Here is a 24,780-nt window from a genome sequence, read left to right on the forward strand (position 1 = left end):
TGTACCGCAACTTCTAGCCCAATGAGGCCACCTCCATGGTGCCAGAGGAGTTCAGTCTATGGCCTCCCTGCTGAGACCACTGGCGGTGCAAGCAGCCTTGTCATTTCTTAGGGTTCTGGAATGGGATCCAGCTCATTTCACTCATTCACCAGATGGTGACGTTATTGACCTGGGTTGGGTTTTAAGGAACAGTCAGGTGGTGGAAGGTTCCGTGAATCACTACCAATGCATCAGTGAGCCCATGTCTGAGACTTTTTTATTAACTAGATAGGGCTATACAAACCTGAAACTCTCGATGCTAGAGAGCTTTCAGAGAGTGGGAGCTGCGTGGCTCTAGCTTTTACTAAGCAAACACTTTTAGTGACTTGTCTTAATAGGTTTCAGAGTAACAGCCGTGTTAGTCTGTATTCGCAAAAAGAAAAGGAGTACTTGTGGCACCTTAGAGACTAACCAATTTATTTGAGCATAAGCTTTCGTGAGCTACAGCTCACTTCATTGGATGCATACTGTGGAAAGTGTAGAAGATCTTTTATACACACAAAGCATGAAAAAATACCTCCCCCCACCCCACTCTCCTGCTGGCAATAGCTTATCTAAAGTGATCACTCTCCTTACAATGTGTATGATAATCAAGTACTTGCCCCATAACCTCAGCCGTGGGGAACACAATGCCATCCACAGCCTCAGAAACAACTCTGACATCATAATCAAAAAGGCTGACAAAGGAGGTGCTGTTGTCATCATGAATAGGTTGGAATATGAACAAGAGGCTGCTCGGCAGCTCTCCAACACCACTTTCTACAAGCCATTACCCTCTGATTCCACTGAGAGTTACCAAAAGAAACTACACCATTTGCTCAAGAAACTGCCTGAAAAAGCACAAGATCAAATCCGCACAGACACACCCCTGGAACACCGACCTGGGATATTCTATCTACTACCCAAGATCCATAAACCTGGAAATCCTGGGCGCCCCATCATCTCAAGCATTGGCGCCCTGACAGCAGGATTGTCTGGCTCTGTAGACTCCCTCCTCAGGCCCTACGCTACCAGCACTCCTAGCTATCTTCGAGACACCACTGACTTCCTGAGGAAACTACAATCCACCAGTGATCTTCCTGATAACACCATCCTGGCCACTATGGATGTAGAAGCCCTCTACACCAACATTCCACACAAAGATGGACTACAAGCCGTCAAGAACACTATCCCCGATAATGTCACGGCTAACCTGGTGGCTGTACTTTGTGACTTTGTCCTTTCCCATAACTATTTTACATTTGGGGACAATGTATACCTTCAGATCAGCGGCACTGCTATGGGTACCCGCATGGCCCCACCGTATGCCAACATTTTTATGGCTGACTTAGAAAAACGCTTCCTCAGCTCTCGTCCCCTAACGCCCTTACTCTACTTGCGCTATATTGATGACATCTTCATCATCTGGACCCATGGAAAAGAAGCCCTTGAGGAATTCCACCATGATTTCAACAATTTCCATCCCACCATCAACCTCAGCCTGGTCCAGTCCACACAAGAGATCCACTTCCTGGACACTACAGTGCTAATAAACAATGGTCACATAAACACCACCCTATATCGGAAACCTACTGACCGCTATTCCTACCTACATGCCTCCAGCTTTCACCCTGACCACACCACACGATCCATCGTCTACAGCCAAGCTCTGCGATACAACTGCATTTGCTCCAACCCCTCAGACAGAGACAAACACCTACAAGATCTCTATCAAGCATTCTTATAACTACAATACACACCTGCGGAAGTGAAGAAACAGATTGATAGAGACAGAAGAGTTCCCAGAAGTCACCTACTACAGGACAGGCCTAACAAAGAAAATAACAGAACGCCACTAGCCGTCACCTTCAGCCCCCAACTAAAACCCCTCCAACACATTATTAAGGATCTACAACCTATCCTGAAGGATGACCCAACACTCTCACAAATCCTGGGAGACAGGCCAGTCCTTGCCTACAGACAGCCCCCCAACCTGAAGCAAATACTCACCAGCAACCACATACCACACAACAGAACCACTAACCCAGGAACTTATCCTTGCAACAAAGCCCGTTGCCAACTGTGCCCACATATCTATTCAGGGGACACCATCACAGGGCCTAATAACATCAGCCACACTATCAGAGGCTCGTTCAGCTGCACATCCACCAATGTGATATATGCCATCATGTGCCAGCAATGCCCCTCAGCCATGTACATTGGTCAAACTGGACAGACTCTACGTAAAAGAATAAATGGACAGAAATCAGATGTCAAGAATTATAACATTCATCAACCAGTCGGAGAACACTTCAATCTCTCTGGTCACGCGATTACAGACATGAAAGTTGCAATTCTTCAACAAAAAAACTTCAAATCCAGACTCCAGCGAGAAACTGTTGAATTGGAATTCATTTGCAAATTGGATACAATTAACTTAGGCTTGAATAGAGACTGGGAGTGGCTAAGTCATTATGCAAGGTAACCTATTTCCCCTTGTTTTTTCCTAAGGCCCCCCCACCCCCCGCCCCCAGATGTTCTTGTTAAACCCTGGATTTGTGCTGGAAATGGCCCACCTTGATTATCATACACATTGTAAGGAGAGTGGTCACTTTAGATAAGCTATTGCCAGCAGGAGAGTGGGGTGGGGGGAGGTATTTTTTCATGCTTTGTGTGTATAAAAGATCTTCTACACTTTCCACAGTATGCATCCGATGAAGTGAGCTGTAGCTCACGAAAGCTTATGCTCAAATAAATTGGTTAGTCGCTAAGGTGCCACAAGTACTCCTTTTCTTTTTGTCTTAATAGGAAAGTCCGGTGGTGGCTATTGAACTCTGGAATGTGCTGTAGGGAGGCATTGGGAGATTAGAGTGTTTGGCTAATCAAATAAATCTGCTTCACATTGCACTGGGGCTCACTCTGCCCTAGATTCACAACCAGAACTCTCATTGCCCTGATAGGGAGTTGCATGTGTGAACTGACCCTTGGTTTGCTGAGCTTCCCTGCAGGGCGGGCTCTACCAGGACAACACTCTACTTCTCAGGGACAGAGCTGTAAAAAGCATTCTGGTGACACTGACCTGCAAATAACAGAGGTGTTTGCTAGTGCTGAATTCTCCCCCCATTACTGGAAATGAGAGCTGAGCTTTCTGGTTCTGCAGGGACCCAATCACTCTCAAATTCGCAGTGGTTGGGAAACCCTATCTTTGTATTTATGGTTGGTTTTTGTTTTGTCAGCAGTGAAAAGGGGCCATAAATTCCACTGTAAACAACAAATTGGGAAGCTTCTCCCTGGCTGCGTACTATCGACCCTCACAGCTTTCACACAGGGGACATGTCAGCAACAGCTCTAGTAACGCTCTTGGGAGCTGTTATTGGCCAATGCAGATTAAAGCAGCCTTGAGGTTGTTCTTTCTTGTGCCAGGGGCCAGATTGGTCCTGGTTAGTCCCAAGATCAGGGTGAGGGGGTCAGAAAGATGCCATTAACCACCTTTGCTCCCCCTTGGCTCCTGCACTAAGCTCAGCTTGACCAGACCCAGAGGATCAGAGTCCAGACATGCAGAAGTATTTTAAACACCAAAACATGCAGAACTTCTAACGACCATGCACATCCTTGTGGGACAATGTCTTTTAAAAAGCAGCCCTCTGTCGTCTTTTACTACAGCTACCAACTGACTCCTTATCACTATCATTCTATCAACATGAAACTGATCAGGAAAAAAAAAAGTACTCAACCCATACTCCTCATTGTTATCTAAGCCACATCCAATCTGCTTTCTGCCTGGGGACATATGCAACAAACTGCAGTAACTGTATGTCAGAAGGTGAAAGAATACAGCCAGGGGACAACTGTACAAATAACTAGCAGGTCAAAGCCTCATAGTAATGAGAATGCCTCTATACATAGGGTCCTACCAAATTTGCAACCATGAAGAATGCATCACGGACCGTGAAATCTGGTCTCCCCCCGTGAAATCTGGTCTTTTGTGTGCTTTTCCCCTATACAATACAGATTTTGCAGTGGAGACCAGCATTTCTCAAACTGGGGGTCCTGACCCAAAAGGGAGTTGCAGGGAGATTGCACGCTGCATTCAGAGTTGGGAGGCCGGAGAGTGGCGGCTGGTGACTGAGGGCCCAGCTCTGCAGGCAGGAGCGCAGAAGTAAGGGTGACAATACCACACCGTGCCATCCTTACTTCTGCGCTGCTGCTGGTGGCGGTTCTGCCTTCAGAGCTGGGCTCCTGGCCAGCAGCCGCCGCTCTCCAGCTGCCCAGCTCTGAAGGCAGTGCCGCCGGCAGCAGCAGCAGCAGGGCAGCAGCAGGGCCCTCCCCAATAACCTTGTGACCCCCCCCCAACTTCTTTTTGGGTCAGGGCCCCTATAATTACAACTCTGTGAAATTTCAGATTTAAATAACTGAAATAATGTAATTTACAATTTTCAAAATCTTAGGATGGTGAAATTGACCAAAATGGACGGTGAATTTCGTAGGGCCCTATCTATGTGAAAATCAGCCCTTTTGCTAGTGTTCCTGGCTTCTCTCAAAGCTTCTTACTCACTGGAAAGTTTGTCATTAAAATCATTACATGAAAATAAGAGAGCATACAATGAAGTGAAGCAAGATGTTTCTTCATAATGAGAAAACCTTAAACCCTGTAACTGTATTTTGCAGGTGTGTCTCATGCATGCACCAGGGCAAAATGGTTTCAGACACATTTTATTTGTCAAATAAAGGTTGTTTATTTGATTTTGCTCACAATTTCCCTTCATTGTTAGTAATTAAAATCTTGAATGACTTTTACTGAGGAGCTCAGATACTCCAGTACTGGGGCCATATAAAGACTTAGATACAGAGAGAAAGAGTATGATTGATAGATCGATAGCTAGAGAGGTTGATGGATGGATACTTGTGAAAAAAGTTAATAATTTTTAATATTTTAAATTACACTAGATTGCTACCGGCCACTCAAGATACGCTGCATCCGTGTTCTCAACACTAAGCCTTCAGTCTCCCCCGGCGCCTCCTCTTGGGAGAGATCATGATCTCCAGAGAGAGGCCAGCCTGGTGCAGCACAAGGTGAAACAGAGGATGGTAACACACCTGTGCCGTCCCCAGTTGTGGGGAAGGAAGGACTCAGGTATAACTTGGCATAAGAGGGAAAATATGCATCATATCCCACTCTCCTGAATGGGGGGGAGGGTAACAGTATCCCATGTGCCTACCCCCAAGGCATTTTTGACTAGCTGAAACAGATGGCACAAATTCTCTCCCGCATCCCTTCCCCCTGACCCTGGGGTTGCTTTAAACCTCTGCAATCTTCTTACCAGTGTTAATCTGATTATATTATTGCATTAAGCATATTGTTTGAAGAACATGCAGGTCCTGTTAGCTGGAATATGTAGTGTGCTTTGCACATTAGATACAGTAATGAATTTGGAAACTGGTGCATTTCAATAATCTATTTACAAAGAGGGTAAGGAGCATTCCAGGTAGACCTATCAGGAGCATCAATTTAGACTGAATGTGTTCAGAGTAATCTTCCCTTCCTAGATTATGAAATTAACTAGTTCCTGTCCACTTGGGTTTGAGGGCTGCCCTAGAAAACCACAATGAGTGTTTGAAAAGGAAGGATGAAGAAGGATGGTCTTGTGGTTTTGGCACCAGCCTGCAAGCTGGGACTTCTGGTGCTGGAATCTTTCCTGGTCCTGACATCTTTTTCCTGGGTCTGCCACAGACTCAGTGTTACCTTGGGTAAGTCACAAATCTTCAGAAAACAAGAGGCTCATTTATTTGCCTACTTTGCATATTTAATTACTACTGTTTCATTTTCAGTCCCAGCAATCTGTGATCACAAAAGGCAGGTTACACATCTAACTGCGTGTGAAATTACAGTGTCTGAATGTGCTGATGTGTATCTTCAATTTTCTGAATACTTAGGCCTTGCTAATCTCTCTCTGCCTCAGTTTCTGTATCTATAAAGTGAAGATAATGACACTTACTTACAGCCCGGGAGGGGCAGGTGAGAAGCTAAATCCAGTAATGTTTTACCAGGATTTGAGCTCCCTGAATGCAAGGTGCTCCGGGAGAGTAGTGTATTATTATTATGAAGTCTTGTGCACTTTTTATACATGGTAAGTAAGGACTCCAGCTTTATTGTACTTGATACAAATCTATGATCAAGTGGCCAGTCAGCCAGCCGAAGCCTGCTCAGATGATGCTGTGTGTTTCTGAATCTTGAGGATGAATACTGAACAGGTTATCAGGACACAGCTCAGTACTGTAGGTGGTAAATCTGGTGATTTGTCCCATCTCCTCCTCCCACCAAAAGAGACCCAGGCCAAATCCTGCTCACTTTACTCACGAGTAACCTCACTGCAGTCCAGGTGTGAGTAAAGCATGCGAGATTCAACCCTAAATGTAAAGTTTCAGAGTAGCAGCCGTGTTAGTCTGTATTCGCAATAAGAAAAGGAGTACTTGTGGCACCTTAGAGACTAACCAATTTATTTGAGCATGAGCTTTTGTGAGCTACAGCTCACTTCATCGGATACATTCAGTGGAAAATACAGTGGGGATATTTATATACACAGAGAACATGAAACAATGGGTGTTACCATACACACGTAAGGAGAGTGTGTTAAGATGAGCTAATACCAGCAGGAGAGCTTATGCTCAAATAAATTTGTTAGTCTCTAAGGTGCCACAAGTCCTCCTTTTCTTTTTCCTAAATGTAAAAAGATCCAGGAGGCACTTACCTATTAAAAGAAATAATTGGAAAAATTACAGAAACTGATCACAGGCATTGACCAGGTTTCAGTCAGGAAATATGTTGATGTGAAAACAGCAACCACAGAATCTATCTGACTCTTAACCACCCTTCCTTCCCATGTACTGAGGACCTCTCTCTCTCTCTTTCTCTCTCTCTCTCTCTCTCTGAGATGTATTTTAATATATACTTACTGAGAAAATAATTGCCTCTATAAATTTCCGGGTGGTGATTGCTTTAAGAGCTTGTATAGGTAGGAGAAGAAGAAAGTCAGACAGACATAGAGATGAAAGACATACAGAAAGGGGAGATCTTCAAGGTGAAAGACTTGGCTGTTGAGAAACTAGAGGATGCTGAATTCCAAATCTTTCTGGAGCTGCTGCTTTTCAACCCTGACAGCATCAATAACAAGGCTCTGTAGGGTATTCTACACAGCATTTCCATGCGAGTGCGAGAGAGCCTCCCAGCCTGTGTTGGGACTCATGCTAACACTCTAAAAATAGCTGTGTAGACAGTGCTTTGAAGTTGTGGTTTGGGCTCTGAACCTAGGGAGGGGGTGGGCTGCAGAGGCCTTGCTCCAGCCCAAACATGAGTTCTTCAAACCCATGTGTGTTGATCCCTTTGGGAGGCTTGCTTCCAATGGCTCCAAAATGTTGTGGAAACATACAAGGGTCTAAATTTGAAACAAGGACTGTGGAAGAGCTCTCAGTTGAGTTCCATGGTTTGTGGCAGGTAAGGCTAAGAAGCAATTTTTTTGTTGGCATACTGATCAAGACTTCCGGGAGACATTGGGGGATTATTGTATATTAAAGGAAGGCAACAACAGAGGAAATCACTTGTATTGGTTACATATAGTGATCTCAATAGGAGTTTTGCCTTAAGAAGGATGGTTGGAATTGGTGTGGTATGTTCCTAATGAGAGATACAGCAAAGGCATAGGGGAGATGAAGCATGCAGTACAGGAAGAGGACAGGGCATGGCCCTGGGAATCAGAAGATGTGGATTCTCCTGCTAGCTCTGCCACTGAAAAATGCGGGTGGTGCATATGGACCAGTCTGTGCCTTTGTAAGGCACTCTGAGCTCCACAGATGGCAATAAGTATAAAAGCCTTCTGACTATAGAGGAAGACTATCTGTAGCACAATATGTGTGTCCAGATGTGTTTGGAACCATAGCTTGGGGTAGGAGGGGGAAGACAGTGATTCCATACTAGAAGTTAGAGCAACATTTACTAAACAAAACCACAAACTTTTGAATTTAAATGGTTGTTTCTAGATGGGCCTTTTACTTTATTTTTTCTCACTGTCTCTTTAGTTACATAATTATTTTCCTTCTTTATATCACAAAAACTCACCAACTGGATGCAGGAATGCCTATGTGTCGGTGCTGGGGATATTTAGATTTTGCAAACACTCAAATTTACACAAACTGTCTCCTCGTAAATCACTGTTTGACAAGAAATTTTCAGCCTGCGTAACAACCAGTAACATTCACTTGGACTGGCTAGCTGCGTACTTACTTCCCTTCTAGTGGTTAAGTTAGTGGTTGGTTTGCCTCTGTAATACAGCCATGGGAAGCACATCTTAGCAGCGTGTTACTTGAAAATCCCATATAATTGTTAAAGGTTTTTCCTCTTATTCAGTATTCTGAAACCTTTGTGGGAAGCTACTGACTTCTGCCAAATGCTGCAGGGTGGCTCGTGTATTAATAATAATAGCAGTCTATGGTATATGTAGCACCTTTTCTTCAAAGACCTTAGGGCTCTAGAGACACAAATGAAAGAAACATCACAACCACTCAGTGAGCTAGCTAGGTATGTGGTGTTATCACCATTCTACAGATGGAGAAACAATGACTCAAGGTTGTGAAATCCTGGCCTCATTGAAGCTGATGACAAAGCTCCCTTTGACTTCAGAACAACCAAGGTTTCATCCAGAGAGTCTAAGGCCCTGATCCTACAAAGACCCATGCACATGCATAATGTCATCCATAAGCACTATTTGTGGATTAATTTGTATTGCAGTAATGTCCTGTGGCACAAATCAGGATCAGTGTCCTATTATGACAGGTTTTAGAGTGGTAGCCATGTTATTCTGTATCAGCAAAAACAACGAGAAGTCCTTGTGGCACCTTAGAGACTAACAAATTTATTTGGGCATAAGCTTTCGTGGGCTAGAACCCACTTCATCAGATGCATGGAGTGGAAAACACAGGAACAGGTATAAATACATGAAAAGATGTGAATTGCCTTACCAAATGTGAGGTTAGTCTAACGAGACAATTCAATTGACTGCAGGATCCCAAGGGAGGAAAAATAACTTTTGAAGTGGTAATGAGAGTGGCCTGAAATGGGTATCCTGCTATCTATTGAATTGTTTCCTTAGACTAACCTCACACTTGGTAAGGCAATTCACATCTTTTCATGTATTTATACCTGCTCCCGTATTTTCCACTCCATGCGTCTGATGAAGTGGGTTCTAACCCACTTATGCCCATATAAATCTGTTAGTCTCTAAGGTGTCACAAGGATGCCTCGTTGTTTTGTCCTATTATGCTTGGCACAATATAAATATATGGGAAGACACATCCCTGTCCTGAAGAGCTTATACAGGCTAAGGGTGTTGTATCACTTTAACGATAGAAACTGATGAAGTTAAAGCTGAGCTCCGCTTTAGTGTGGCACAGTTATATTGGTGTCAAGGTACTTATATCACTGTAGCTTACTTTAGTATGTTGATTTAGGCCTTGCTCCCCTCCCACCCGAGCATGCCGCGTCCCCGCTCGTCTGCCTACCTCCCAGCGCTTCCTGCTGCCAAACAGCTGTTTGGCGGCACTTAGGACTTTCCAGGAGGGATGGGGGAGGAGTGGGGACACGGCGTGCTCAGGGGAGGAGGCGGAGAAGAGGTGGGGCTGGGGTGGGGATTTGGGGAAGGCATTGGAATAGGGGCAGGGAGGGGGCAGAGTTGGGGTGGGGACTTTGGGGAAGGGGTTGGAATGGGGGCGGGAAAGGGGTGGGAAGAGGCGGGGCACGGGCAGGGCCTCATGGAAGGGGTGGAGTGGGGGTGGGGGCAGGAACAGTGTGGGGGCGTGGGCGGGGGGGCTTTATCCGAAGTAATTCTAAAAGTAAATGCATGTTTTGTCATTTGAGTGAGATGCATTACTGAGTGTTTATATTTTATTAAAACCCCTCGTCACATTACAGTTTGAAAAAAGTGAATACACTGACTTTTAATAGCATACTATATTACTCTTCATTTTTTTCATTTTTGACTATACTTTTGTATCATTGTATGAAAAGATTTCAGTGATGCGGCCCTCGGGCCAATGTACTAGTCCTCATGTGGCCGTCATGGTGATTTGAGTTTGAGATCCCTGGTATAGATTATTCCCTTTCCTGCATGGGAATAGCTCTAGCAATAAAAAGCACTTTTATACCAGTATAAGTGCATCCGCACAAGGGGGTGGCAGGCAGTATGGTCACTGAACTGGTATAGTTAAAGCAGGACAACTTTTGCATGCAGACAAGGCCATAGTTAAAGTGGTAGAAGAACTGTGTGTCAGCAGCCCCATGAAACTGCTTACATTTATCATGCTGGGACAGTCCCTCTAACCAAAGGAGGAGGCTGCATACAAACTGCCTGCATCCCAGCCCTGGTCCTGAGAACCTTCCACTTCTGAAATCACACCAAGATTTTGGGGCAGCTGAGGTGAAGAAAAAAACAATTAGGATTAGGTGCTAAACTGTCATATTCCAGCTTTAATTAGGTCTTCCTCAAATCGGCTCTGACTTGAGTTAGGATCTCTTTGCATGGGTTCTTTGAGACTATGCCGGAGCTCTGAGCTTGTGTGGTGCTGTGTAGCTTGGAAACACTGCCTGGTCAGTGGAAACTCCCGCAGAGAGCAGTGTTAGGTGCTGCTCGAGCTTCAGCAATGAAGCAGGGGCCAAGTTAACAAACCAACCTGCCCCCCAGGTTTGTAAGGGAATATTTATTAGCGTTTATTGTGAAAGGAATGCCCAGAAAACCCCAAGAGGTGAAAGGCCGTGATCAGCTGCCCATACCTTTTGTATCATTTACACATAGTCACTGCAAAAACAAACAAACAAGATACAACTGGCTTTCCCAAGGTGATTGTGGATGTTGGTTCAAAGAAGCCCAGTGCCCTGGCTGTAAACAAATGTTAAAATATAGCAACTGGAAAATTAAACGGATTGATGCAAAGAGCCCTGTGTAAATAAAGGATTAATGGGAGGAGGAGCTGCAGGCAGGGTGCACAGCTCAGTACCTCTGGAATGTGTATGCGGCAGGACATGGGTGACTGTATGCTGTGTGTGTGTGTGTGTGTGTGTGTGTGCTGCTGAATGTGAGCATGTGCCCACAAGTGTATTCATACATGGATATGAGTGAGCATATGTATACGCAAGAATGAATGCTTACGGGCATGTGTGAGCCTGCTGCACTATAACCTGTCTGTGCGTGTACAGGTTACGTGTGGGTGGATAAACGTATATGTCCGTGTATGTGCCTGTCTGTGCATGCCTTGTGCTACATAAACAGGTCTGCACATGCATGTACCTGTGCATGTACGCTCTGTGGATAAACGTGAGTGTATGTATGTTTGTGGGCACATATCTTAATGGGTCTGTGCAAGCACAGTGTTCGTGAGTGCGTGGGGAATTGTGTGTGCATATGGGATTGCGTGACTCTGTGTGTGCACATGTGTATGCATATGTGCACAGATATAGGATGTCAATCCATGACTATGTGCTGGACCATTGTCTGCAGACCAGTAGCAAAATAACAATGAGAATGCTGAATGAAAAGCCTGTGCAAATCCCAGCTTTTGACATGAGTGGATGAGTTGAATGTGACAGCAGGGGCTTGCTCCATTCTGTCTATTGAAACTTCACCTGCCTTTACCTAACTCCCTGCATAAGTGCAAGGTGGCAATTTTGATTCCATCCACATTGGATTCACTTTATCTGGTCTAATACAAAATCGAATGATCTTCTTTGGATACAATTAACCCTGAGGACTTTAGTTGAGGATATGTCTTTCCTGCACTGTTTATAAGAGCCCTGTTTACAGAAACTCATTGGCTCAAAGACACAGGGCAGGCAATCCCAGAGTGGGAAGAAGGCGGGTGCTGATTCCAATTGGAAATGAAAGCGTGCACAATTGGAGCACCTTCTGATATAGTCAGTGACATCTGAGATGTGTGCATGGAAAATTCTCAAGCTTCGTGAGAGTTGCAAACATACAGTAACTCCTCACTTAACGTTGTAGTTATGTTCCTGAAAAATGCAACTTTAAGTGAAACGATGTTAAATGAATCCAATTTTCCCATAAGATTTAATGTAAATGCTGGGGTTAGGTTCCAAGGAAATTTTGGGGGGGCAGACAAAAGGCATTATATACTATACAGTACTGTACTGTGGTTGGGAAGTGCCCCTGGCTTACCCCACACAGGCACAGCCTGCTGCAGGCAAGGACGAAAGGAAGCACCTTCGCAGCAGCAGTGGCAGCTTACTCGGAGAAGAACAGGCGCTGACTTTGTCGGGGGATGCTCCAGTCCTGCCTCTTCCTGTCCCCACTCCACTCCAGGCTCACCTCTTCCCACCCCCACTCCACCTCCTCTCCGGAGCACACCGCATCCCTGCTCCTCCCCCCGCCCCGAAAGTCCTAAGCACCACCGAACAGCTGTTTGGTGGCACTTAGGACTTTCTGGGAGGGAGGGGGAAGAGTGAAGACACGGCATTTCCCCGCTCTTCCCCCTCCCTCCCAGAAAGTCCTAAGCGCGAATCGCTGGGAGGGAGGGAAAGGAGTGGAGATACGGCGCTTCCCTGCTCTTCCCCCTCCCTCCCAGAGCTTCCCTGCTGCCAAACAGCTGTTTGGCGGTGGGGGAAGCACTGGAAGGGAGGGGGAGGAGGCGGAGAAGAGGAACTTGTGCAATGTTCCCTTGTAAAGTCACTGCTCTTCCACAAAATCTTACAAGCAGTGGACAGAGCAGGCAGCCAAACGATGTTATAAGGGAGCATTGCACAACTTTAAACGACCATGTTCCCTAATTGAGCAGCAACATAACTTTGAAACAACATTAAGCGGGAGGACGTTAAGTGAGGAGTTACTGTACAAACAATGACTGAGCCTTGAAGGGGTTTGATACTTTTTAAACAGTCTCATGTCTCAACTCATCCATCTCTCATCATATAACTCATTGCGTAATTGTAATGCCCTGGATATTCTCTCCCTTTTGACACCTTCCTCATGTCTGTTTGCTGCTTAGACAGCTAAAGAAAATCTTACCTTTAAATACAGTTAATTTTAAAAGCAGAACCCTCCCTGTGGCTGGCAAAACTGCTCTCCTCTTTGGACAGTGCTGTGTTACATCTGAGTGTTCTTTTATCCAGGCTTGGCAATGCCCTATTGTACTCGAGCAGTGTTCTGGGTGTTTGGACCTTGCTGAGTCCAGGAAATGGTGGGTTGTAGTATCCAGTTATTGTGTTGTACCCAATAAGCGCTGTGCTGTCTGGAATTATATAAATGGAACCTAATAAATGACTCTGATGTGCAGTATCTCTCGTATATAATTTAATTACATCATAACTTGGTTAATCTCTTGCCTGACTATTAAAGCATGCCAATTATTGTTTAATATTGTTCAGTATTATTGATCTGGCCATAACAGTATGAGTTCAGACTGGTTTCCGGATAGGGCCTGATTCTAAAACAAGGTAGATTCATGACTATATGTGCAAAAATGCATGTGCAACTTGTTGCCCAAGTTGTGTGCACAATGACCATGACTGCATGTGCAGAGCAAGGAGCTGTGCACACTAATTACCCAATGTGTATGAACGGTTGCATGCACAAATTAAGTGCACTTTTGCACTCATGTTATTGTGGTCCTCACTCATACAGTTGCCTGTTTATTTAGTGACCCCAGTTGGCATAAGAAGTTCCTGGCTGTCAGCTCTGAAGGTTGAAGTCTTTTATTTGCTGAGAGGGCAGACACTGTACAAGCACATGCTGCTATACAGTATACCTCCCAACTGACCTGAAGGGACAAGTTCGGGGGGCAGAGTGGAGTTCATTCTCCATGACGTATTCAGACTCTGACATCTCATCAACAAGGGGACTGATTAGTGCTGAGTACCGTGATGGCTTAGTGATAGGATCATGTGTCCCTAAGGAACAGACAGTGTCTATCTCTAAACCGTTTAGTATCTGTTACGGTCTGTGCTCTGTGGTAGGTGGCTACAGCCCGCACTGGCAGAGGGATGTCCTAGGTGACCTGTTAGACCATTTTCATCTCTGTCTCCTGATGTGTGCTCTAAGCCACTCCCGTACGTTATTCAAGCTGTTTACCTGCTACTTTTAGCCTGTATTTTGTTCAGTTCTCTCATGACATTTATTGCTCCTCTATTCTAACATAGTCAGTACTTTTCCTCTCTCTGGCTGGAAGGGCTTTGTTCATACTAACAACTCGCTCGCTCTTGACCTGGCCTGTCACAAAACGCAGCACGGTAGCCAAAGTAAAATGAAATCATAGGGGTTTTTTTCCCATGCTAATAATTATTCCCTGGACAGCTGTGTGTTCCGTACGCACCCTGTTCATTGAATAGCCTCTTCTGTTTGTAGGTAACATGCATTGTTTTTCATCTCAAGATGATGCACCTTTGTACTGAGGTCACTTTGGATGCCTGCTTACCCCATCTGTCTACAGGCTGACATAGGTGATCATCCCTAGAGACTTTTTATTTTCCTTTTGTAAGTGGTGAAGCGTTAATGTATATATATTTAAAGATTTGAAGATAAGCCCCGTGTTGGTCTGAATTCTTCTTCAGATCTTCATCTTGTTCTTTTCTAAGCTGCAACCCACAGGGGGTTAGCTCAGGCCCTTAATGACCCCCTTTTTACGTGTCACTGTCACATGTAAATCTCAGAGCAGTGTTTTCCTAATGGGACATAAACCCAAGGTTCCGATCACCTGTGGTTATTGAAAGATCCCATGGTACTTTTTGTTAGCCTCAGTGCACTGCCCCAATGCCAGCTCAGGTAATTTCCTAACTACCTAAAATCCTGCCTGCAGTTTCAGTTTGGTACAAAGTATTCTTCAATTCCTCTCCTAGAGTGTTGTGTGAATTCGCTGTGTATTATGAAACAACAGTTCCGCCACTAACGTGGCTGCATTTCAGTGGTGGATAGGATGTGCTGTGCATGTGTTGCTGTAAAGCGATTTGGGATCCACTGAGATGAAATCCCCCTCTAAAACTGTAAAGTATCATTATTTACTTTCAGAGTAACAGCCGTGTTAGTCTGTATTCGCAAAAAGAAAAGGAGTACTCGTGGCACCTTAGAGACTAACCAATTTATTAGAGCATAAGCTTTCGTGAGCTACAGCTCACTTCATCAGATGCATATTGTGGAAAGTCTGCTGCAGTTTCCACGATATGCATCTGATGAAGTGAGCTGTAGCTCACGAAAGCTTATGCTCTAATAAATTGGTTAGTCTCTAAGGTGCCACAAGTACTCCTATTATTTACTTTGGCCACTTTTCCCTTCTCTCCCCCCCTGAAATAGACGTTATCATTGTCCTTCTCTTTCTTTCTATTTTCCTTTGTGTATTTTAAAGACATTCATTTTATTCAGAAAATAATACGTCCAGGATTTGAATGATTGGACAGCCGTAGAAATATTTTCTCTGTTAGCTATTCAAGTGCAGGATATCTTCAGAGGGCACAGTTGTATTTGTGCAGAACTCCTGATGACAGTCTGTTCTCGTAACCCCAGACTGATTCTGTTCAGGAGCTGTGAGCGTGTTGTCTCAGAAACGTCGCACCAACAGCCCTGACCTTCTGCTTTTGGCCCCAAGATTCAAATCAAACCTGGAATCAAGAATGCAGGGATCTCGGGTGCAAGTGTAACGCCAACGGACCCCAGTCATTGGCGAGCAGGATTGAACCTGGGATCTCTGGAGCTTAGTGTATGATCCTCTACTGCATGAGCTAAAAGCCACATCGCTCTTAGCGAAGGCTGTAGCAGACTCATTAATCTCTAAATAGTTTCAGTGCCCCTAGAGGGGACAGAACAACACACACCTCCTGGGTGTGTGGGTTACACCAGCAGGGTAGTGGTAGTCACAAAATGACCTCCCACGTCCATCTAGGATAAGATGGCAGAAGGCGGTTATTTGCCTGGGAGAAGGATGGAGCTGCATAGGATGGACCTCTCCACCCTGGAGGTCAAGCCTAAGGTTTGCAGCAAGTCAGTAATTTGGGGTGGTTGGTGGAGCAATTGTGTTCGCCACTGGAGCTTGCAGCAATTACTCGCCCCTCGCTAGGGCAAAACTCCCACTGACCTTTGTCTGTTAGTGACTGGTCTCGAAGGAAGTCTTGCATGAGTAAGGAGTGAGTGAGGAAGGCTAAACCAGGGCCTCTGGCTGACTATGGGCTATACTGCGTCTCTTCAGCCCTTGCCCACAGTTGTGCAGGCGAGCTGCGGCCTGCGGAGCTTCCTGAGACTGTTCCTCTGGCTGACACAATGGGCCTCATTCTCCTCATGCTTAGGGCAGTTTTATGCCTATGTAATTCCATTGACTTCAGTGGAGTTACTCTCCTGCAGTGGCAAGCGTGCACTCCCCACCATGCTAACCCAGCTCCCCTGGCTAGTACATAGGGTGTACATGGCCCATCCCGGCTATCTTTGGTCAAGCTCCTGCTCCGGCCAGCATCTTCCACAGGGAAATGATTTTTCTCAGGGAGTGGAAGGATCAGGATTGTGATTAGCCCTTGCACAGGGACAAAGGGGAACTTCTTATACCTTCTGTTCCACTAGCAAACCTGCTCAGGCCTCATCCTAGCTGTCTAATCACCCCCAGTTTCTTACTCCGGAGTGCAGCGACGGTGCCTACCTGTCATTTGTCCCTATGCAGGCACCCTCCTCTCTGCTTGTCACTGGCATTACACTTACACCTGCATGCTAGGAACACACAGACATTAAATGACAAAGAAATTCCACCAGCTCAGTTCAGTGGGGGCAGCCTGAACTGTGAGGCCCAGGCCATGGATCCAGGAGGGGCAAGGTGTGTTGTGGTGTTGACACACACTGTCCTAGGGGTAGGGTTTGCCTTTTGTCTCCTCACCACACCGTGTCGGGTGAGTCATGGGACAGTGCTGCAGGTGACAATTGTGAAAGAAGCCAGCGATGGAAGATAATGCGAGAATAGAAGTCATTCCAAAGAGGCAAGCAGCAGACAAGTTGCCTGTGGCTGGGAATGTGAAAGAAAGACACCCTCGTAGGAGGTGCACTTGCTGCTTGGACTTGTCAAGCAATGACTCCAGTTCCAGGTTACTCAGTTCACCAGCAAAAAGATGTTTTTCTCTCACTGCCAGCCCTGCAAACTTTCCCTGGGCTCTGCAAGCCAAGCTCTGCCCTTTCTGTCTCACACAATGTGATGCTTACCGGGGGCACCAAGGGTTGTGAGGCACCTCACCACCCCTGTGCCTGCCATGGGGCAGTTCCCAGCACCATCAGCCTAGGGCAACACAAGCCCTGCCTCCCAGGTCTCCGCAGCCTTTTTAAGGATCGGCACACTCCAAACCCCCTCTCCCCCCAGCAATCTGAGCGTTCCCTGGGAGTACCCTGCACCAGTTCCACTGGACACAGACAGAATTCACAAATCTGCTACTCCCAAAGCTTCCCAGTCACACCTCAGGATCAGGGCCAGAGATTGGAGAAGAAGCAAGTAGATGGAAGTATTGGAAACAAAGGGTTACATATGACACACATTCTAGTATTGCTCACTAGTGTTTTTCCACGAGGTAGGTGGTGGTCTGTCCCAATGTCATGACACAAGCCATGCTCTCAGCTTGTCCCCTCAGTAAAGGATGCACGGTGTAGCTCTGTGTGCACTTTTATAGTCCAAAAATGTATTGTCCTCACCTGCAAACAGGGCTCCCTCCTGCTGGTTTATTTGTTTCTGTAAATTCCCCCTCTTGAAGATCTCACAATCCCTCCATTAGCATTCAGCTCAGACTGTAAATGGCCGTCCATTGTGAACCATACAACACAATACTCCATTTACATGAACCCAGCCCTCTGGATAAAGATCTCTTGCCTGAAAGAAACCTGTTTCTCACCTTCTGGTTACCAGCCCCAAGTCACAGACCTTAAGAGTATAATTTCAGTATATATACATAATTTCTTACATATTATCTGTACGTGCATTTTGCAATGACTATGGGAACCAGCATGACACAGGCTTTCAGTGGAAACCTTACAAGACACTCTTTGGCAAACTAGTATGTAGATACCAGAAGCAGGAGATCCCTGAACCCTTATGCACCCATGTACCTGCTGCCAGTTGGCACCCAGAAGTCCCTGGGTCACACACATACTATCACAATGAATACAGATTCTGCAACCAGAATTTAGTGAACACATCTGTGGATTAAGTACAAACCAGAATAGAATCCAGCACTGCCTCCCAGAGCTGTGTTGGCTCTGTAGAAATAGCAAGTAGCAGAAGGGTACATGCACTATAAGGTGGGTAGAAAGCTGGCTAGATTGTCGGGCTCAACGGGTAGTGATCAATGGCTCCATGTCTAGTTGGCAGCCGGTGTCAAGTGGAGTGCCCCAGGGGTCGGTTCTGGGGCCGGTTTTGTTCAATATCTTCATAAATGATCTGGAGGATTTGCGGATGATACTAAACTGGGAGGACTGGTAGATACGCTGGAGGGGAGGGATAGGATACAGAAGGAACTAGACAAATTGGAGGATTGGGCCAAAAGAAATCCGATGAGGTTCAATAAGGACCCAATGCACAGCTACAGACTAGGGACCGAATGGCTAGGCAGCAGTTCTACGGAAAAGGACCTAGGGGTGACAGTGGACGAGAAGCTGGATATGAGTCAGCAGTGTGCCCTTGTTGCCAAGAAGGCCAATGGCATTTTGGGATGTATAAGTAGGGGCATAGCGAGCAGATCGAGGGACGTGATCGTTCCCCTCTATTTGACATTGGTGAGGTCTCATCTGGAGTACTGTGTCCAGTTTTAGGCCCCACACTACAACAAGAATGTGGAAAAATTGGAGAGAGTCCAGCGAAGGGCAACAAAAATGATTAGGGGACTGGAACACATGAGTTATGAGGAGAGGCTGAGGGAGCTGGGATTGTTTAGCCTGCAGAAGAGAAGAATGAGGGGGGATTTGATAGCTGCTTTCAACTACCTGAAAGGGGGTTCCAAAGAGGATGGCTCTAGACTGTTCTCAATGGTAGCAGATGACAGAACGAGGAGTAATGGTCTCAAGTTGCAGTGCGGGCGGTTTAGATTGGATATTAGGAAAAAAATTTTCACTAAGAGGGTGGTGAAACACTGGAATGCGTTACCTAGGGAGGTGGTAGAATCTCCTTCCTTAGAGGTTTTTAAGGTCAGGCTTGACAAAGCCCTGGCTGGGATGATTTAACTGGGAATTGGTCCTGCTTTGAGCAGGGGGTTGGACTAGATGACCTTCTGGGGTCCCTTCCAACCCTGATATTCTATGATTCTATGATTCTATGATTCAGTAAGGTCAGCAGATCTAAGCAACCACAGAGGGTGGATCCTTGAGTAGGATGATCCCATGTTTACCCTAACTATCCACGTTTCTGACCATAACTGCACTTTTAAACAGGCTGAAGAAACATGATCCCAGTTTGCACAGGTCAGACCAAAGCTGCTCGGTATAGTCACAGTATTCTAGTCCTTTTGCTTCGGCATGAGTTTGATCTGAGAAGTCCTTAAAAGACCATGTCCACACCACAGACTTCTGTTGCTATAGCGATGTCAGTCAGGGGTGTGAAGAGGTGTGATCCCTGACCAACAGCGTTATGCCATCAAAAGCCCCTACTGTAGATGCAGTTATACCATCAAAAGTTTAGTTTTGCTGGTATAAGCTGTGTCCGCACTAGATGCGCTTTGCCAGTGCAGTGTACCCAGCTGGGCCCAATAGTATCTGAATCACATGCAGTGGGTTTGTTTGCGAAATGAACACCCAGAAGTGGCTTTGCCTGTCCATTGTAGTCAAGAAAAAGGCACCTGGTGAATGGAATAATTTATTACTATCTTGTATATCAGTTTCTCACTATCAAAGTCTGGCCTAGCAGTTTATTTACTGACTCTGACCATGATCTAATGCTGAGAGTGCTTAGATACCACGGTGATAGGCACCTCAGAAATGCCTGAGGCATAAATAAACAGAACACAATTGTATTGAGTGAAATGTGCAGAACTGCCTGGCCCCGTCACAAATAACCTGGGTAAACAATAGCGATCTTTGTACTTGGGCTGTAGGCGTGTTGTCAAGGTGAATGAGACCTGGCAGAGGCCTCCATTGTCTCCTTTCCTACAACTCATTAAGATTTAGTTGTGTTATCATCAATGAGTGTAATAACCAGAGCTCTGATAATGTCACAAGGCCATCCCATTGCCACTGATTCATGTAACAGAGATTATGTTAGTCATCACAAGGATCTTCTCAGCTGTTGCCTCTTGTAGGTGTAGGAGCTGGGGGTAGCCTCTTGAGTTGAGACTGTACAGTGGGGAACCCAGTGCTGGTGTTGCACATTTCCATGAAATTCTATTATTCCTTTATCTGTCACTTTCCCCTCCTCCCTTTTGTTGATTTGCTGGTGACACCCTTGCTTAATGCACAGCATCAACACCCACTCACAGAGGCTGGGTTGCAATAGGACTGGAGGCGGCGTTCTTTCAGAGTCCTTGCCAACAGGGATTGCAGCATGATGTGAGTCAGCCAGCCTGCATTATGGATACCTAGAACAGGGCTGCTGAAAACACTTACCTGATTTCCCCCACATTCACGTCAGCATGGTAGAGTCAAACGCATCCCTGGATTCAGTGGCGTGCCACCAGACCTGGCTCCAACCCATAGACTTTCCCAATAACCCTTTGTCCTTCTGTAGCACCTTTCATCAGCGGGTCTTAAGGCACTTTATCATCACTGATACATTAATTTTTCAAAGACCCTGTGAAGGCAGTAAGTGTTATTCCCTGACTTACAGAAAAATGAAGTGACGTAACAAATCAGTGGCAGAGTCGGGAACATGATACCCAGCCGGCTGGCTACTCTACTGTTTGGGAGCACACACCCAACAATTCCCAGTTGCAGAAACATTAGCTGATATCTCATTGCAATGTTTTATAAAGCCCTACTCCACCACTCGCACCTGAAGCAGGCTGCAGGGGAGCTGTGGTTACTTAGGGCTTATACACACTACCATTTATGTCAGCATAATTTATGTCACTCAGGGGTGTGAATAGGTCACCCCCTTGAGCGACGTAAGTAACACTGACCTAAGCACCGGTGTGGACAGTGCTATGAAGGCAGGAGAGTTTTTCCGCCAACATAGCTACCACCTCTTGCCAAGGTGGTTTTCCGGCGGCATAGAGCGTCTTCACCAGATGCACTAGAGTGGCGCAGCTGCACTGCTGTCACGCTTCTAGTGTAGACGAGTCTTAATACTTTGGGGCCTGCTCTTTAGCCTACTGACCTCAATAGCAAAAGCCCCAACCAAGCATGTCCTTCTCTGGAACTCACTTTTGGAGTCCTGCTATCATTGGTCACATAGAGACTTTACTCTTCTACTTGTTACATATACATCCCTGAATAAAATCCTTTGTAGAATCCTATGATATATGTTGGAAAACTACATTTAGAGAAGACATTATATTTGCTTTTACCATATAGTGGAAAGGTTTTAGTAGGACTCCTAAATACTTCAGTTTGCTAGACTCTACTTTAGATCCTGGCTGTTGCTCCAGTGTGTGTAATTTCTGCATACAGTAATATATAATATGGTTGTATGTACTTAAATCTCTCCTCCTAGTGTCTCCCTCAGCACAGTGTAATGTACTGTATGCCTTGAAATGCAACAGACCTCTCTGGAGTTGAAACAGGAGTAGAAAACTCAGGACATTCTAGGCAAGAAGTGACTCTCCACTTTACAAAAGGAGGTGACCCAGCTTCATGGAGCAGCTCTGCCTTCAGGGCTGGAGTTCTCTCAGGGACAGCCATTAGATGGCCTTTGGATTTCTGAATATAAGCTTTTTCTGTCTGCTACAGTAGAACCTCAGAGTTCGGAACGCCTTGGGAATAGAGGTTGTTCGTAACTGTGAAATGTTTGTAACTCAGAACAAAACCTTATAGTTGTTCTTTCAAAAGTTTACAACTGAACATTGACTTAATACAGCTTTGAAACTGTACTATGCAGAAGAAAAATGCTACTTTCCCTTTATTTTTACATTTAACACAGTACTGTACTGTATTTGGTTTTTGGGTGGTTTTTTTCTGTCTTTGCTGCTGCCTGATTGTGTACTTCCTGTTCTAAATGAGGTGTGGGGTTGACTGGTCAATTCGTAATCTAGTGTCCATAATCTGGTAATCTGAGGTTCTACTGTATTTAAGAAAAGCAAATGGTCATATTCCTGTATTTCTAGGAAACTGGCTCCTTGTCAGATTGGGCTCTTGGCTAGATAATGGTTATACTGAAATTGGTCTTCTAAGCTGTGATGAAAGGCACCTTGGTTCCTCATCCTGACAGAGGTGTTTCCCTCCACACTCATGAAAGATCAGAGCAGGTGTTCTCAGACTTTCATACTGTGACCCCATCTTTGAGTTGGTTGGTTGCTTTGTGAACGTCTCCTCTTCAATCCGCAATTGCAAACTGTCCCTGTAGCCACTGTGATTGTGAAACCCACACACCTTCTGGGTGTGGTGTTCTGTTCCATCTAGTGGCACCAAGATCACTTAGAGTGAGTTAAATGAATCTGCTCTACAGCCTTAGCTAAGAGCCAGGTGGCTTTTAGCTCATGCAGTAGAGGTTCATGCACTAAGCTCCAGAGGTCCCCGGTTCAATCCCGCCTGCCGATGACTGGGGTCTGTTGGCGTTACAATTGCTCAATATTAATGTGATTGAGCAAGGAAACAAGGAGGAGGAAGAGCCATATGACCACCCAGCTGTCCAGGGACCCCTCCCAAAAAAAGTTTCCATGATCTCCCCAGTAGTCTCCCCCATTCTTTGAGAATGGCAATGCTAGTATGTGGGAACTGTCAGTCTGTATCATTAGGGTTTTAGAACTGCAGCATAGGTAAAGATCTATGCAAAGGTGTTAGCAAAACTGCTGGAGTCAGACATAGTCATAACTATGACTAGAGCCCTTACAGCCCGATTTGTGAGAGGGAAGAAATCAATGTAAGATAGGGAAGAACTTTTTTATATTCAGCAGGCCTCTTGCTGCTATGTCTCTGGATTCAGAGAAGACACGGAACAGGATCGCATGGAAAGATCTAGGTCATGTATTAAAACTATATTTTGTCTCAGAAACAATTAATGGCCTAAGATTGTTATAGCCTCTCCCAAACCCAGATCTACAGGGCACACTACAAATGGTTTTTCACTGCCAGACCCTTTTCTCAAGTGGGATGAATCAGTTCCTATTCCGATACTTCTGGAAGCTCTAGAAACAGCCCAACAGCAAATTGAGCCCACTCCTGTCTAGCTCCACCAGTGAAAATTGGACCATCCCTAAGACTTTATCTGACAGGATGTCTGAATAAAGGCACATACACAGATCTGTGCTGCACGAAAAGTAACCTTTCGTCCATCCATCTGGAATGGCTCTGGGCCCTCTATTAGCCACCAGTTCTTTATGTGACGAATCCAGCAGCATTGTCTGTCTTTGAATGACTTTGACTTTCACCAGTTTATTCCTTATTTGATATTATTCATTAAATGGTTGCTATGAACATACTTCACTCTCTGGATCACCCACTAGCTATACGCAGCAGCTATTGCTTCAAGTGTTTGCTTGGTCACCAAGTCACATGGCATTGTGCCTGCTTCCTGAGTGGATGACTCCCAACAAGCTTTCATGATGTCTGCATGAACACTGCTGGGAGGAGTATATGTCGGCAAGAGTATTTGTGGAACTTGCCTTTTCTGTGAATTTTCTAACGAGTGTGAGTTGTTCTGGAAAGTTAAACTAATTTAGTTAATTCAGGGAGTCAGGGTTAAATCGGAACAGAAATAGGACACGTGAGTGGGGAGCTGGGACTAATTTTGTGAGAGGACATTTCAGACTGCTGACTCTTCAGTGTTTGAAATGTCCAGTGTGCACTGCTGATTCTCTCCAATGCCTCCTTCCCTAACTTTTGTATGTGAAAACTTAGGGAAAGTTCCTTAATAAGCCAGTTTGATGCTTGCTAAGTATGTCAGGCTTGTGTGCCAAGTCAGCTTAATTACAGACCACTGGGAATGTTAACAGTGACGAGAGAAAAAGAAAAAAAAATTTCAGGGGATGTGCCACGCTTGTGAGTGGTGGCAGACTGATAGTGCTGGTGGCTATTTAGCCTCAAGATGGAGATGACGTGACCCGGACTGGAGCTGGTGACTGTATCCCTGAGTCGTACATTTGCCGTCCCACATGCCTGAATCACTCCGAATCCCAGAAAAGCCAATGAGATCTAATTCCAACCACACAAGTCAGCTCTGTACATGGACTTAGATACCTCTAGATGGAGGATGCCATGTGGGAGGTGGAATGAGGCAACAGGGGCAAGGGAGAGGAAGGCTAGGCTGGGCGGGGCTGCATTGACTCATTATTTTACAGCAGATTGAGGAGATGTACATCTTGCATGCATCTGGCTGCCTGATTGTTCTAATATTAAAGCCCGTCATCAGACCCCTTCCTCAAGCCTGAATCCATGCCCTCTCTTTCTCACCCAGCTGGGCTCTGAACTTCTCTCCTGACATAAGCAAAACCTAGAGGGAAAAGCCAACCACAGCAATAGAATAGACCAGGCATATGCAGGCAGAACTCAAGTGCCTCTAACAGAGCTACACTTGCTTAAACCAATAGTGTCTTTTGTTTTCTTTTTCTGTATGGGCGTGACCCAACTCCTGCTAAAGTCAGGGCATGAAAGCTAGGCCTACCCTTTCAATCAGCCC

The sequence above is a fragment of the Lepidochelys kempii genome, chromosome 13, assembly GCF_965140265.1.
Source record: "Lepidochelys kempii isolate rLepKem1 chromosome 13, rLepKem1.hap2, whole genome shotgun sequence".
NCBI classification, from domain to species: domain Eukaryota; kingdom Metazoa; phylum Chordata; order Testudines; family Cheloniidae; genus Lepidochelys; species Lepidochelys kempii.